General features: G+C 44.6%; 1 protein-coding gene across 2 annotated transcripts in view; it reads right to left on the bottom strand.

Moving 5' to 3' along the window:
• LIPC (lipase C, hepatic type) overlaps positions 1–16,907 on the bottom strand; it is a 178,142-nt gene that overhangs the window by 119,119 nt on the left and 42,116 nt on the right. The window lies entirely within an intron of this gene.

Here is a 16,907-nt window from a genome sequence, read left to right as displayed (position 1 = left end):
TATTCTTGCCTGGAGAGTCCCATGGACGGAGGAGCCTATGGGAATAATTGAAGAGCTGCGCAAGTGCTGAGTGCCATGAATGACTCCATGGACCTCTCTTGGCAGGCAGGACCCGGCAGAGGAGCAGAGCTTGGTCCTTGAAGTGGTTCTGTAGGCCCAGTCCCTCTGCCTGGGCCTGCAGAGGCCAGAGCTTAGCCAGTGGGCTCCCTTCAGATTGCCTGGGAGGGGAGGATAATGTGGGAGGCCTCTGAGCCAGGTTGCACCCCTCTCACAAAGGAGGGGAAGCCAATAGCTGCCAGGCAGGTGAGAAAACCAAATTGGCGATTACCCTGCTCCATAGAGCCTTACTTCTAAGGCACGGGCTTGGGTTCATCTGACCCATTCCTGCACGGCCTGGGCTCTCTCCTCTTGTGCTTAGAATTGATTTGTCTGAGTGGAGACAGAACAGGGAGGGATATTTCTTTCTTTGGTGTTGGTCTGGGATCCACTCAGGGAAGAAATGTGTGCATATGTGTGTGTGTGTGTGTGTGTGTGTGTGTGTGATTGTGAATGCATGTGTATGTGCATATGTGTGTATGAACCAATGGAATGGATTATAGATGATGTAGAAAGTGGACCAATGATAACAACTCATAAAGAGTTTAGGATAAACTCTTATCCTAACTCAAAAAGCCTTTACGATAAACACGAAATGTGATCTTGTTTTGTGGGATGGGTTGGAGCCAGAAAGACCCCTCTCTTGGACCTAGATGTTTATCCACTTATTTAATTGTGTTAAAACACTCATCAGCATTTATCTAGCACCAACTATATACCATGCACTATGCACAGATGGAGGAGGAAATGGCAACCCACTCCACAATTCTTGCCTGAAAAATCCCAGGGACAGAGGAGCCTGGCAGGCCACCGTTCATGGGGTCGCAAAGAGTCAGACACGACTGAGCACCTGAGCACACATGCACCGATCAGGGCTTCCCAGGTGGCGCTTTGGTATAGAATCTGTCTGCCAATGCAGGAGACATTCGAGATGCAGTTTCAATCTCTGGATTGGGAAGATCCCCTGGAGGAGGGCATAGCAACCCACTCCACAGTTCTTGCCTGGAAAATCCTGGGGACAGAGGAGCCTGGCGGGCCACAGTCCATGGGGTCACAAAGAGTTAGACATGACTGAGCGACTTAGCACAACACACATGCACAGATTGGACTAAGATCCAGCCTCTTCCTGTCTTCGAAGTGCTCACACTCTTATAGGGAAGGTGGAAACATTAGCAAGTAGGCAAAAAATATATAATAAAATACAGTGTGATACGTGCCAGAAATAGGTAAAGAGATGATGGAAGCAAAGAGGCGGAGGAATCCATCTCTGGGCGCAGAAGGATGAGATTTGGCATGCAGCTTGGATGAGGTGTGGGTGTCAGTTGGGTACGAGAGGGGATGCAAGGCCAGCATAGTACTTTCTGGGACTCCCAGGAGCAGGCCTGGGTGCTAAGGGGGAAACAGTGGCAGGTAGGTGTGGATGGGTGGACGGAGCACGGTGTCAAAGTTTTAAGGAGAAGCAGAATCTGGAATTTAAAGGGAATTTGGACCAGGGAGAGGAGGAGGCATCCTAAGAAGGTCGGTTAGTGTGAGTCAAGTGCGGAGGCTCAGCTGAGAGGGGAGCTCTTCACTTCAGCGCATAGGGAGCGGGAAGTAACCTCTCTTTGGCAGCAGGGACCACCTCATTCTCTGCACCTGAGTGTTGCCCCTTCACTCACATCTGGTGTCTGCACATCTGTGAAGCAAGTCTTGCTGGCTTGCTTGCTTCCACTGTAACCAGCCTGTGCACCAGCCCCAAACACAGCTCCCTTAAGCATTATGCTGCAGTCACTCCTTTGTTTAAGAGCTTTGATGCTCCCTGTTTCAGAGAAGCACCCATCTGGCCCATTGCCCTTTTACAGATGAGAAAAGCAAGGCCCAAGAGGCTAGATGAGACCGCTGTTCTCCAAGCCTTTTGGTGCTCGGTCCTCCTATTCTTTGTCTGACTCCTTCCCTCTCTCAGATGATGGTCCTGTTTCCCCCAGCTCCCTAGTCTGGGACCCTGTTATTTCTCAGCTCCACAGCTTCTCCAGACCCTCCCTGGGAGACACAGAGATAAGGCAGAAAATAAATCTGATGTACTCAGCTGTCAGTCACTTTGAGTTTGTAGTTTTCGTGTCCTTAGAGACAGAAGTTAAGTGTTTGTGGGCCAAGGTCCTGGGAGCTGAGTGTCTTCAGCTATTGTAGAGCCAGTTAAGTGGTGCTCATTAGGAGTTGGGAAGACTTCCAGAGCAGACTTCTGGGCTTCCCTGGTAGATAAGATGGTTAAGAAACTGCCGGCCGTGTAGGAGACGCAAGTTTAATCGCTGGGTCAGGAAGATCCCGTGGAGAAGGGAATGGCAACCCATTCCAGTATTCTTGCCTGGAGAATTCCATGGAGAGAGGAGCCTGGGGGGCTACAGAACATGGGGTTGCAAAGAACCAGATATGACTGAGCGACTAACACTTGACTTTAAGTGGTGCTCATTAGGAGTTGGAAAGACTTCTTGGAGCAGGCCTCAAGGGGCTGCACTCAGATACCTATTGGTGAGCTTGGAAGCAGAGAGGCAGGACCTCCACGGCCCTGCAGGGGAGGCCTTAGGATGAAACTCTTCTTAGGAAAAAGGGAGAGACTATGCCTCACTGTTGTTCTGATCTTAGAGGAGCTTGTCCAGGGCTGCGGGGACCTATAAGGAAAGGAGAAAGCATGCTGCTTGCACGGGGACCCGCAAGGCCCCACAATAACTGCCCCTCCCCAGTGAGTAAATGGAGAAGAAATTGGGCCAGTTCAGGCATCCTTGGGAAAGGGGTGGGTTTTCCAGTTCCTTCCTGTGACGTCTGTAGACACGGCCAGAACTCTGTGTGCAGAACACAGGCTGGTTTCCTACCTCAAAATGGGCCAAGCCCAATTTGGGGGAATGTTTATTTGTTTTATCATAAATAAAAAAATCTATTTATCTGACTTGAGGGGATACGAAACACCTGTTTGCTGATGGACTCTCCATGTTTATTTTTTCCATTTTTTAGGAATGGGTGGGACTTCCTGCAGAAACTGCTTTTTTTCCTGAAAATGTGGACCATGCCTGGGACTTGTTATGTCTTTTTATCTTTTATTTGATTTAATGTGTGCATGTATTTATTGTTAAATCTCTAAAAGAGGCCCTCAAAGGGAAAAAAACAATGAAGCCAGTTCTCTAAAAGCTTTGAGAAGGTGGCTTTACTGAAACTTAGTGAAGGACTAAAATACAACCTCACCAGGAAATACTCGCCTCCTCAGTGGGTATCATCCAAATCTGGGTCCAGGAAGACACTTTCTGTCACTTCCTGCTCACTAGGATAGGTCAAAGGTCAGCCTCTAGAGTGTGACAAAGCTTGCCCGTAGTCTTCTTGTGCTAAGAGGGACCTGTCCCACCTCATGTCTACTAGGCCATTAGCTTTTAGTGATCAAAAGCTATTTTTTTTTTTTTTGCCAACAAAACAAGAAAATACATATCTCACCTGAAAAATATGAAGCAATCTCCCATCCCTCCTTTTAGAACATTTTGCATTCATAGCCAAAGGGAGATTTATAGCCTTTTCAACATTCTATAATCTATTACCTTTCCTCTTAAAAATAATACAGCGTGGACGTAAGGATCTGAGTGATGTTACTGATAGCAGGCATTGGGGTTGAGCTAATGTATAACTTAATCCATCTCCTAAAGACCAGGGAGAGGGTTGACATGGGGCCCCTTTCAGAAGGTGCTGGAACCTCCTTTATTCCTCATTCTATTGAGGCACTGGGATGAAGGACAAGGGACAGGATGGTTCTCTGTGTATAATTCCTGGGACATAAGTGTGACCCAGATTCTACTGGGAAGAGCTTGGAAATGGGGAATCTTTGGTTTCTGAGTTTTTGCTCTGATGGAAAGCTGGTCTAAAAGCTGAAAGCATCTAAGACAGAGGGTTTAGACTAGGTGGAAAAACCTCATATTTGACTTATTCTTTGAAAGATGTCATCCCAGATGTTACAACTTGGAGGAAAGAGCCCGGGATGAGGACAATCTCTGCTATATGATAATAACGACATACACATGGATTAGTGTATATAAAATACAAAGGACAGTTGGAGTAATTCTCATTGTTTTCCTTCATTAGCCTAGGTTATGCTTTAATCGCACCAAGTGGAGGATGTGGTAGAGAGCTTCAGCTGTTGTTTTAAAGATAGCAAATGTCTGTCTTGCCCAGAGAAGTCCATTTCCAAACTTCAAAGGTCGGTGTTTGAACTTCACATTGACTTAGTTCTTCCTGACAACCCCATTTAAATTTTTATTCTTCTTTTAAGAGGCATGGCATGAGATACACAGGTGCAAGTTTTTCTCCAGAATTTTCCCTGTCTCTGTAGTATTAAAAATCTGAAATAGGTGATTATTATTATTATTTTTTAAAGCTCTCCAGCTACTGGGAACAGCAAGGACTTTTGCCATTTAATTTTGGTTACTATCATGATAATTTTTGTTACTAGCTCATGAAAATGTATTTCTTAGTCCTCCAGTTACAGATGCTCCTGATCAGAAAAAGCGTAAGTTTATAAGTTCCCTGTGCTCTAGTAGTGTATAATTTAAGAGCAATGACATGGCATGTACACAGAGAGATGTGGAGACAATACCCAAAGAACCAGCATCAGTGGCAGGATGGAGACATGGGCTTTAGTCCAGGAAGGAGAGGAAAAGGAATTGTGTGAGTTATGGAGGCAGATAGGTGTTTAGGTGCAAGATAAAATCCCCATCTTATGCGCAGTTTGGTCAAATTTATGTGGAGAAAATGACCAAGCCAGTGTGTTAAGACCTTTTGATTACCAAACAAAATTATCTGGCTAGTTTGGTAAGTAAAGATAATAACAATAAGGTGACTGATCACAAAATAACAAGGCCTTAGTCAAAGAAAGGTAAGAGAAGACAGCTTTGATGGTCTCATCTACCACGTGTGGGGAGGGGATAGTCCAGTGCACCTCCAGGTTGTGTTGTGTTCAAATATCCTGTAATATTGCTTGTATGTGGAATCTAGAAAAATGGTACATACGAGCTTATTTGCAAAGCAGAGATAGAGACCCAGACAGAGAGAACAGATTTTTGGATACCAAGGCGGGGGAAAAGGGGTGGGATAAATTGGGAGATTGGGATTGACATATATACACTATTGATACTATGCATAAAATAACTGAGAACCTGAGGACCTACTGTGTAACACAGGGAAATCTACTCGGTGCTCTCTGGAGACCTAAATGGGAAGGAGATCCAAAAAAGAGGGGATATATGTATATGCATAACTGATTTACTTTGAGTACAGCTGAAGCTAACACAGCGTTGTGAAGCAACTATATTCCAATAAAAATTAAAACAAAACAAAACAAAAAACTCTGGTTGCCTTGTAGGCATTCCCGCTATCCATGGATAAGCCTGAAAAAGGATTAGAATTGGCCACGCTCTGAAGCCCGAGGCTGCTCAGCGCATCTGGTGATGAGCCTCTGGGGTCCTTTGATAGGGCTCAGATGCTGAGAAAAGAGGTGTCACGCCTGGGTGTCACCTCTGCTGGAGACTCGTTTCCACCTAGCTCTGTGCCCTTGGGTGTGCCACTTGACCTCCTTGGTTTCTGTTTCCTTATTAGTAAAGTGAGTGAGTTGAACTAGATATTCTCCAGGATCCCTTCTAATTTTCCAATTTTATGAATCTGGTGTACTTGAAAAAAAATGTATCCTTCAGTTGGAAAAACTGCAATGGTGAAGCCCTAAGAAAACAGAGGATCTCTTGTTTTTTTCAATTTGTTCTGCTTTTGTGAACATGGAGGGGAAAACTTTGCAAACTAGTGCTTGGGGGAGAAAAGAGAAAGAAGACACTCCTCTGAGGCTAAGAGGTGGGGGCAGATCCCCTGCATGGACAGCAGTTCTTCAGGCCCACGGAGCCGGGGTGTGAGGCGGGTGTGGGCGTATGCGGGGTGGGGGTGTGTAGGGTGGGCGGGGGCAGGGTGTAGGGGGAATCCGTGGTTGTGATGCTTGTGCTCCTGCAGTCTTCCCAGGACAGGGGGATTGCTCCAAGGCTCTACTGCACCCCTCCCCAGCCCCTCACTCCAGGGAACCTCTGGGCTGCCTCAGGGCAGTCCATGCTATGGCTTCAGGTTTATCTCAGTGCTGGAGGGCTGCCTGATTCTTGCACGTCTGCCTGGAAACCTCATTTTCCCCCCATGATTATCAAAGCAATACACACCACTTCAGAAGAGTAGGAAGGTACAGAAAAGTGTTAAGAAGCATGAGAACAAAATCAGCTATAATCCTGTCACCCAGAGCTATTTGCATTAAGTGCCTTTTCTTCAAATGTTTTTTTTTTTTTCCTTAACACAAGTGCACAGATTTTGTAGCCTGCTTTTTTTCTGCTCAACCTCATGGCATGTTTCCATGTCATTAAGTATATCTGGGCCTACTTCATCTCCCACTGCTCCCCAGTGCTGACCCTCTTCTCTTGGTAGTCCTGACCAGGTCAGGGCATTCCAATCTCCGTTCTTTCGCTCATGCAATAGAATGAAAGGTAACCACCCTCCATTCATTTTCAGTCCTGTAGTTCTTTAGGGTGCTATATTCTCCATGAAGCCTTCCAGGACACCCTGGAGGGCCCTGAATGTTCCTCCATCCCTGATACCCCTCCCCTTCCCTGGGCTCTGGACTGTGCCCCTGGTCCTTCACATGTGCTACTCTGAACAGTAACATCTCTTTTTATGTAAATGCCCCTTAGGCAGTATTGTGATGGGAAATATCTAACAACTGAGTCACTGGAAAAAAAATTATGTGTATATATACATATATAATTTGTTATATAATTTTTTATCATCAAAGATACTCATTACACAATTTGAAAATAATATAATGTAAAACATCCAATACTCTTTATTGTAAACTTTGCATAGTCAATTGATTCTTACAGAACATTCTTGTCAATATTCGCTGAGCTTTTATATTGCTAGCAAACCCATGGTTGCAAATGATGAACATGGATAATTCAGATATGAGTGTTAGTTGCTATTGTCACATACATGGAGTAAGACAAAAATTAAACAATGAAGACCTGTTTCAGAACTTCAGGTATTCAACAATGACATAGGCTACTTCTTTGCTATATCAGATACTATATCAGATAGTTGTTTTAGAATCCTGGAAGAACATTTCCTCAATTTTTAGTGCTATTTACAATTTGAACAACGACAGATACAATATACTTTTAAGTTTAATCTACATAGTTAAAAACATTTTCTCCGTGCCTTTCTTAAGTCTAGACCAGGGGCCTGCAGTTATGGCCTGTCAAATCCAGCCCACCACATTTTTTATAAATAAAGTTTTATTGGAACACAACCATGTTCATTCATTTATTGTCTGTAGCTGTGTTTAAGCTACAATAGCAGAATTGTGTAGTTGCAATAGAGATTGCATTACCTACCTAGGGGAAAATATTTACTACCTGGCCCTAACAGAAAAGGTCTGCTGGCCTTTGCTCTACATAGTCAGCAAAACAATTAACCAAACCCTGATTAATTATATTCATCTTATGTTTATGTATTTATTTACGTAAAATACATATGTAGTGTTTGGCAGTTTCCATGTGTGAATACAGCCATCACGGTTTCTATTTAGTTACCAGTGCGATGTTACTAATGAGTTGAGAAGACATACAATTTAGCACATCATTATATAATATTTCCATCATAAATCTCAATAACCTTAAGAACAGAGATAATATTAAAATGCAGTAAAATAATTAAGAGCGGAGGAATGTGAGTATATACTATTGTTCTTTTTTAAAAAAATTTTTCTTGCAGCATAGTTGATATATAATGTTGTATTTATCTTTACTGTACATCAAAGTGATTCAGTACTACTGTTGTTCTTAACATAATTTAAGGTTTTATGACTTAATATTAAAATAATGGCTGTGCTTAGCAATAATCTCACAGAATTCTTGAACATAAAATAACTGCTTCTATCGAGGGTAAGGGCTTTGATCTTTGGTGGGGAAATATGATCCCAGCCCATCTGGGTGGCTCCTCACTGAACCTCAGCCTTGGGGGAAGTTGTGCCCAAGACGAGGGCATGTGAGGGTCTCATGTTCACCATAAGTCATTACTTACTTAAACTTGAATGAAAGGAGCCTCTTGTGTATGTAGTAGGGGCTCCAACACCATCTGTTGATTAGAAAATTGCCATGCACTCTGCCATTGCAAGGAGTTTAACCATGAACCTCCAACCACCATGTGAGGAGATGAGTCATTTTGGACAGGGCCATCCAGAAGGACAGATGGTACCCTGACCCTGTATGACCTGGGCTGGGTGTTCAATGAGGCCAGAGCATAGGGTCTGGCCAGTCAGTGCTGTCAGCTGCTGCCTAGCTTTTTACTTTAGAAGTCCCAACTTACATCCCCTTCCCTGCCCCCTTCCTAACCCCAGAAAAGCAGGAGGGGCTGGCTGACTAAAGCCAACTAGAGGTTCCCTGGGGTTATGTGGCCTTGGGCTGGGAAGACAACCCTTAGGACTCACTGATGTGAAACATTTGTATTTTTTCTAAGGAAACAGCATGCCCTAAACTCTCCACGGTCAGCTGCTCAGTGGCTTTGAAAGCAAGCATTTTTCTGCTTAGTTGCTTTGAGTTTGTTTAGAGCTGCAAAACAAGTGTTGCTGAGGTATATGCATGAAATAGTAGGGAGGGGACAGGTGTCTAGGAGCTGCAGGGCTGCTCTTCTTCCACTGTTGTGACCAGGCATGTGACGCTGGGCTTGTGACTTAACCCCTCCAGCCAGCTTCTTTTAGGTTAAATACCTCACAGGCTCACTGTGTGGTCAACTCAGATAATACCTGTGATCTGTAGCCTGCTAGGCTCCTCTGTCCCTGGAATTCTCCAGGCAAGAATACTGGAATGGGCAGCCATTTCCTTCTCCAGGAGATCTTCCCAACCCGGGGATGGAACCCAAGTCCCCAGCATTGCAGGTGAATTCTTTACCATTTGAGCCACCACGCAAGCCCAGTACTTGTGCAAACACGTAGCAAATAGCAAAGAGGACAGTGAACAGGACCAGCACTGGAACCTTGCTGGAAACACCAGGTGCTAAGTAACCCATATTCTCTAAAGAGAGTCAGCAATTAAGGCCAGATTTTCCCTAACTCTGGGGCTCCCAAGAAGTGGCCCACCTATCATTACTGCCCTCCCCTGGCTCCATGTAGGGAGATAGGCAGGAGAAGGGAGGTAGGAGTTTGTGGGAGGATAATTTACTTCTTCCCCTTGCACTGTGACTCTCACCTTAAGATCAAGTTGGGGGCATCTATCAGAATCACCTCTGGAGGTGACAGGGTGCAGGGCCTTTAGGAGGCAGCGGTAGTCACACTGCTCAGGCCGGATGCTTGCTGGGGTGTTGAGACCCTTGGCCCTATTGGATGGAGAGAGTTTTGGGGTCTCTGTGTGAACACAGAGATCATGCCTGCTTCAGCTATCTGAAGACAGGCAGTTCAGCCAAGGGACGGAAGCACCTGGAATGTGGTGTGTCTGAGGGGGATCCTAAGGTCGGTTCCCTTTGGCACTTAGAGGGTAAGTAAGAAGATGCTGGCAGTTTCTGAGGCTCTGTATGGGAGGACAGAGTGGGAGGGGCATGGACCACTGGAGAAGCCAAAGGGGGCCATAGCTGTCCTTCTTGGTGACAGACCAGCTGGGCTCACACTGCCAGGACCCTCAAAGCCACACACACATCCTCAAAGCCAAGGCCACCAGCGGCAGATGGGCCCAGACTGGACCTGAGTGAGGCCAGACAGCCAATGAGCACTTAGAATCTCTGTGTCCCCCACTGGTACCTCATTAAGCTTCCCCAGAGAAGGTAGGCCCTGCAAAGGGAGGGGGGAGCAACTTCAGTACCAGGCCTGCTCCCCCACCCCACCCCATGTTGCCCCAGTGAGAAAATGATAGAAAGAATACAACTATCCCCTCCCCACTGCAAATCCCACTTCCTTGCTGAATCTAACTCCTAAAGGAAAAAAGGAAGAATGTCAAAAAAATCAGATGATGAGATTGAGGCTTTAGAATAAAGTGAGACAAAAAAACAGACTTAATAATAGAACTGACCAAATGTTAGGAAATCTACTCAAGATGCTACTAAGAAATGAAAAAGTATGACTTTACATGGTCAAAGGCAGGTATGGGAGCAATATAAAACCGTTTCACATTTGTATTCCTCTAAATTCAGACTGAACAATAAATCTATAACATAAAGCCTTAGTTTTTATAGTAGGTGGTCCCTTTGAACTTGGTGAATTGAATCAAACACATGTATAGAGCTTTGATTCTCAAACTTTAGCACACATCAGAATCACCTGAGGGCTTGATAAAATAGTTGGCTCCACACCCAGTTTCTGGTTTAGTAGGTCTGGGATGGGATTGAGAATTTGCATTTCTAGCAAGGTCCTGGGTGATGTTAATGTTACTAGTCTGGGACTATAATCTGAGAATCACTGTGGTATGGATTAGAGCATCACTGAAGTGTGTATTTAACACAGCTTTGAAAATAGGCTCTGAAGAAGCCAATAAAAATGTTGATTTTATTTATTTCACCCATTTACTTTCCCTGGAGGAAGCAAGGCTTGACAGTTGCATTAGGGCTCCATTGTATGAAAGAATGAATTGAAAATCCATCGCTCCACAAACAGCTGAGTCTGTGAGGTCATCCAGGATCTTGCCTATGTTCACGCACCAGCTCTGCCATGGAGATGAGCTGCTACAACACAACTTTGAGCAGGGGCGCAATGCGCATGGTCAGGGGTGAGTGAGGAACAGAGAAGTCGTTCTGCTTGCCCCTGAGGAAGCAGGAGTCATCCTTGCCTCCCCCAACATCCTCATGATTCACAGCCAGTCCTCTGTGGTCAGGCTGACATCTCCCCATCAGAAGATGCGCCCTCTCATGTGAATGCCGCTCAGTCAGGTTTGGGTAGAGCCGCGGATGTGCATGCTAAGTGCTCCAGTCCTGTCCGACTCTTTGCAACCCCATGGACTGCAGCCCTCCAGGCTCCTCTGTCCATGGGATCCTCCAGGCAAGAAGACTGGAGTGGGTTGCCATGTCCTCCTCCAGGGGAATGTTTCTGACTCAGCGATAGACCCCATGTCTCTTGTGTCCCCTGCATTGGCAGGTGGGTTCTTTACCACTAGTGCCACCTAGGAAGACCAAGTTATGGGTAGAGCTGATCCCACCCAAAGGGTGGGCATGCTTCCTAAACCACACCTATTGGCAAGCCCATCCTCCTGGCCATGGTTGTTTATTCAGAGGTGAGTCCCTAGACAAGCAGACTCCTTTCTGGAATGTCTGCCAGCGGCATGTGATAAATAGTATAATCTCTCTGGAATTTTAAGCTCTAAGGAGTGATGGGGGTTTCCCTGGTGGCTCAGACATAAAGAATCTGCCTGCAAGGCAGGAGACCTAGGTTTGATTCCTGGGTCGGAAGATCCCATGGAGAAGGAATGGCAACCCACTCCACTATTCTTGCTTGGAGAATCTCATGGACAGAGGAGCTGAGGGGGGGGTGGGGGGGTGGGGGGGGTGGGAGCTACAGTCTATGGGATCACATAGAGTCAGACACAAGTGAGTGACTAACACTATACTACTAAGGAGTGATGGGACTCTTAAGTGCCATCAGGGAGTGGGGGAAAGTGAGGAAAAGAGAGGGAGAAAGAGACAGAATTGATAGACACTGTATTTTTATTATAGGCATAGATCCAACTGTGCTTGAAGCTTGTATTTTGGCCATTCCTATTATGTGAGTAAATAAATTCTCCTTTTTGCTTAATTTGAGTTGGATTTGTGTTCTTATGACCAAAAGTCCAAACTAATATACTCAAGAGCTTCTCCATCTTTGGCTGCAAAGGATATAATCAATCTGATTTCGGTGTTGGCCATTGGTTGATGTCAATGTATAGAGTCTTCTCTTGTGTTGTTGGAAGAGGGTGTTTGCTATGACCAAGTGCATTCTCTTGGCAAAACTCTATTAGCCTTTGCCCTGCTTCATTCTGTACTCCAAGGCCAAATTTGCCTGTTACTCCAGGTGTTTCTTGACTTCCTACTTTTGCATACCAGTCCCCTATTAAAAAAAGGACATCTTTTTTGGGTGTTAGTTCTAAAAGGTCTTGTAGGTCTTCATAGAACCAGTCAACTTCAGCTTCTTCAGGGCACAGACTTGGATTACCGTGATATTGAATGGTTTGCCTTGGAAACGAACAGAGATCATTCTCTCGTTGCGGAGATTGCATCCAAGTACTGCATTTTGGACTCTTTTGTTGACCATGATGGCTACTCCATTTCTTCTAAGGCATTCTTGCCCACAGTGGTACATATAATGGTCATCTGAGTTAAATTCACCCATTCCAGTCCATTTTAGTTCACTGATTCCTAGAATGTCGATGTTCACCCTTGCCATGTCCTGTTTGACCACTTCCAATTTGCCTTGATTCATGGACCTGACATTCCAGGTTCCTATGCAATATTGCTCTTCACAGAATTGGACCTTGCTTCTGTCACCAGTCACATCCACAATTGGGTGTTGTTTTTTCTTTGGCTCTGTTTCTTCATTCTTTCTGGAGTTATTTTTCCACTGATCTCCAGTAGCACATTGGGCACCTACCGACCTGGAGAGTTCATCTTTCAGTGTTCTATCTTTTTGCCTTTTCAATAGCTTATTAATGGAAATTGACCTTCAACTGAAGATTTCATAGAAAGGGATTTAAATTCTACATTGCCCAGCAAAACTTAATAAAACTTCTTCTCCAGATGTTGTTATTCTTTCCACAGAGTGATCAACATTGCTAGTGCATCTGCCCCACCCATGTCCTGCAGTGCTTCTCATTCTGTTCTAAGGAAGTTCTTTAGGTGGGCCCCAGGGTCAACATCAGCATCACCTTGCTCCAATAGAAAGGTGCAGTGACCCCACAGGAGACCGACTCAGACTTGACAGGAGTGTCCAGGAGTCTCTGGCAGAGGTGTGCGTCAGCGGTGGCCTGCTGCAGGCTGTAGGCACTGAGTGTAGCAGTGCGTGCATGGGACCTTTTGAAGGAGGTCGACATGATCTTCATTACCTCCACCATAGTTTGGCCTCAGGTCAAACAACAGGAAGAGAACACAGCCCCGCCCATCAACAGAAAATTGGATTAAAGATTTACACAGCCCCGCCCATCAGAACAAGACCCAGTTTCCCCCTCAGTCAGTCTCTCGCATCAGGAAGCTTCCATAGGCTTCTTACCCTTCTCCATCAGAGGGCATACAGAATGAAAACCACAATCACAGAAAACTAACCAATCTGATCATATGGACCAAAGCCTTGTCTAACTCAATGAAACTATGAGCCATGCCATGTATGGCCACACAAAACGGACGGGTCATGGTGGAAAGGTCTGACAGAATGTGGTCCACTGGAGAAAGGAATGGCAAACCACTTCAGTATTCTTGCTTTGAGAACCCCATGAACAGTATGAAAAGGGAAAAAGATAGGAGAGTGAAAGATGAACTCCCCAGGTCGGTAGGTGCCCATTATGCTACTGGAGATCAGTGGAGAAATAACTCCAGAAAGAATGAAGAAACAGAGCCAAAGCAAAAACAACACCCAGTTGTGGATGTGACTGGTGACAGAAGCAAGGTCCAATTCTGTGAAGAGCAATATTGCATAGGAACCTGGAATGTTAGGTCCATGAATCAAGGCAAATTGGAAGTGGTCAAACAGGACATGGCAAGAGTGACCATCGACATTTTAGGAATCAGTGAACTAAAATGGACTGGAATGGGTGAATTTAACTCAGATGACCATTATATGTACCACTGTGGGCAAGAATCCCTTAGATGAAATGGAGTATCGATCATAGTCAACAAGAGAGTCCAAAATGCAGTACTTGGATGCAGTCTTAAAAATGACAGAATGATCTCTGTTTGTTTCCAAGGCAAACCACCCATTATCACAGTAATCCAAGTCTATGCCCCAACCAGTAACACTGAAGAAGCTGAAGTTGACTGGTTCTCTGAAGACCTACAAGACCTTCCAGAACTAACAGCCAAAAAAGATGTCTTTTTCATTATAGGGGACTGGTATGCAAAAGTAGGAAGTCAAGAAACACCTGCAGTAACAGGCAAATTTGGCCTTGGAGTACAGAATGAAGCAGGGCAAAGGCTAATAGAGTTTTGCCAAGAGAGTACACTGGTCATAGCAAACACCCTCTTCCAACAACACAAGAGAAGACTCTATATATGGACATCAACAGATGGCCAACACTGAAATCAGATTGATTATATCCTTTGCAGCCAAAGATGGAGAAGATCTATACAGTCAGCAAAATCAAGGCTGGGAGCTGCCTGTGGCTCAGATCATGAACCCCTTATTGCCAAATTCAGACTTAAATTGAAGAAAGGAGGGAAAACCACTATAGACCATTCAGGTATGACCTATATCAAATCCCTTACCATTATACAGTAGAAGTGATAAATAGATTCAAGGTATTAGATCTGATAGACAGAATGCCTGAAGAACTATGGATGGAGGTTCACGACATTGTACAGGAGGTGGTGATCAAAACCATTCCCAAGAAAAAGAAATGCAAAAAGGCAAAATGGTTGTCTGAGGAGGCCTTACAAATAGCTAAGAAAAGAAGAGAAGCTGAAGGCAAAGGAGAATAGATATATCCATTTGAATGTAGAATTCCAAAGAATAGCAAGGAGAGCTAAGAAAACCTTCCTCAGTGATCAGTGCAAAGAAATAAAAGAAAACAATAGAATGGGAAAGACTAGAGATCTCTTCAAGAAAATTAGAGATCCCAAGGGAACATTTCATGCAAAGATGGGCTCAATAAACGACAGAAATGGTATGGACCTAACAGAAGCAGAAGATACTAAGAAGAGGTGGCAAGAATACACAGAAGAACTATTTTACAAAAAAGATCTTCACAACCCAGATAACCACAATGGTGTAATCACTCACCTAGAGCCAGACATCCTGAAACTCGAAGTCAAGTGGGCCTTGGGAAGCATCACTATGAACAAAGCTAGTGGGGGTGATGAAATTCCAGTTGAGCTATTTCAAATCCTAAAAGATGATGCTGTGAAGAAAGTGCTTCACTCAATATGTCAGCAAATTTGGAAAACTCAGCAGTGGCCACAGGACTGGAAAAGGCCAGTTTTCATTCCAGTCCCAAAGAAAGGCAATGCCAAAGAATGCTCAAAACTACCGCACAATTGCATTCATCTCACACGCTAGCAAAGTAAGGCTCAAAATTCTCTAAGTCAGGCTTCAACAGTACATGAACCGTGAACTTCCAGATGTTCAAGCTGGACTTAGAAAAGGCAGAGGAACCAGAGATCAAATTGCAACATCCGTGGGATCATCAAAAAAGCAAGAGAGTTCAAGAAAAACATCTACTTCTGCTTTATTGACTATGCCAAAGCCTTTGACTGTGTGGATCACCACAAACTGTGGAAAATTCTTAAAGAGATGGGAATATCAGACCACCTTACCTGCCTCCTGAGAAATCTGTATGCAGGTCAAGAAGTAACAATTAGAATTGGACATAGAACAACAGACTGGTTCCAAATTGGGAAAGGAATACATCAAGGCTGTATATTGTCACCCTGCTTATTTAACTTATATGCAGAGGACATCATGAGAAATGCTGGGCTGGATGAAGCACAAGCTGGAATCAAGATTGCTGGGAGAAACATCAATAACCTCAGATATGCAGATGACACCACCCTTATGGCAGACAGTGAAGAACTAAAGAACCTCTTGATGAAAGTGAAAGAGGAGAGAGAAAAAGTTGGCTTAAAGCTCAACATTCAGAAAAAAAAATCATGGCATCCAGTCCCATTACTTCATGGCAAATAGATGGGGAAACAGTGGAAACAGTGGCTGACTTTATTTTTGGGGGCTCCAAAATCACTGCAGATGGTGACTGCAGCCATGAAATTAAAAGATGCTTACTCCTTGGAAGCAAAGCTGTGACCAACCTAGACAGCATATTAAAAAGCAGAGACATTACTTTGTCAACAAAGGTCTGTCTAGTCAAAGCCATGGTTTTTCCAGTAGTCATGTATGTATGTGAGAGTTGAACTATAAAGAAAGCTGAGCACAGAGGAATTGATGCTTTTGAACTGTGGAGTTGGAGAAGACTCTTGAGAGTCCCTTGGACTGCAAGCAGATCCAACCAGTCAATCCTAAAGGAGATCAGTCCTGAGTGTTCATTGGAAGGACTGATGTTGAAGCTGAAACTCCAACACTTTGGCCACCTGATGAGAAGAGCTGACTCATTTGAAAAGACTTTGATGCTGGGAAAGAGTGAGGGCAGGAGGAGAAGGGGACGACAGAGGATGAGATGGTTGGATGGCATCACCGACTCGATGGACATGAGTTTGAGTAAACTCTGGGAGTTGGTGATAGACAGGGAGGCCTGGCGTGCTGCAATTCATGGGGTCGCAAAGAGTCAGACATGACTGAGCGACTGAAATGAACTGAAAGCATTTTTATTTTGTGTTTTTTTTTTTTTTTAGAAGGACCCATACTCTGGGAGTTGGTGATGGACAGGGAAGCCTGGTGTGTTGCAGTCCATGGGGTCGCAAAGAATAGGATACGACTGAGCAACTTAATTGAACTGGAATCTCATTAGAAATGCAAAGTCCTGGGCCCTACCCTTGGCCTACTGAACCAAGAATTCTGGAGTGGAGCCCAGAAATCTCTGTTAACAAACCTTTCTGGCATTTCTGATGCTGGCTCATGTTTGAGAACCAATGTCAATATCACTGATCTAAGTGACTCAGCTCCTGTATCGGTATCC

This window comes from Dama dama, chromosome 12 (genome assembly GCF_033118175.1).
Source record: "Dama dama isolate Ldn47 chromosome 12, ASM3311817v1, whole genome shotgun sequence".
Classification (NCBI taxonomy): domain Eukaryota; kingdom Metazoa; phylum Chordata; class Mammalia; order Artiodactyla; family Cervidae; genus Dama; species Dama dama.
This window is presented reverse-complemented; position numbering and strand designations above follow the sequence as displayed.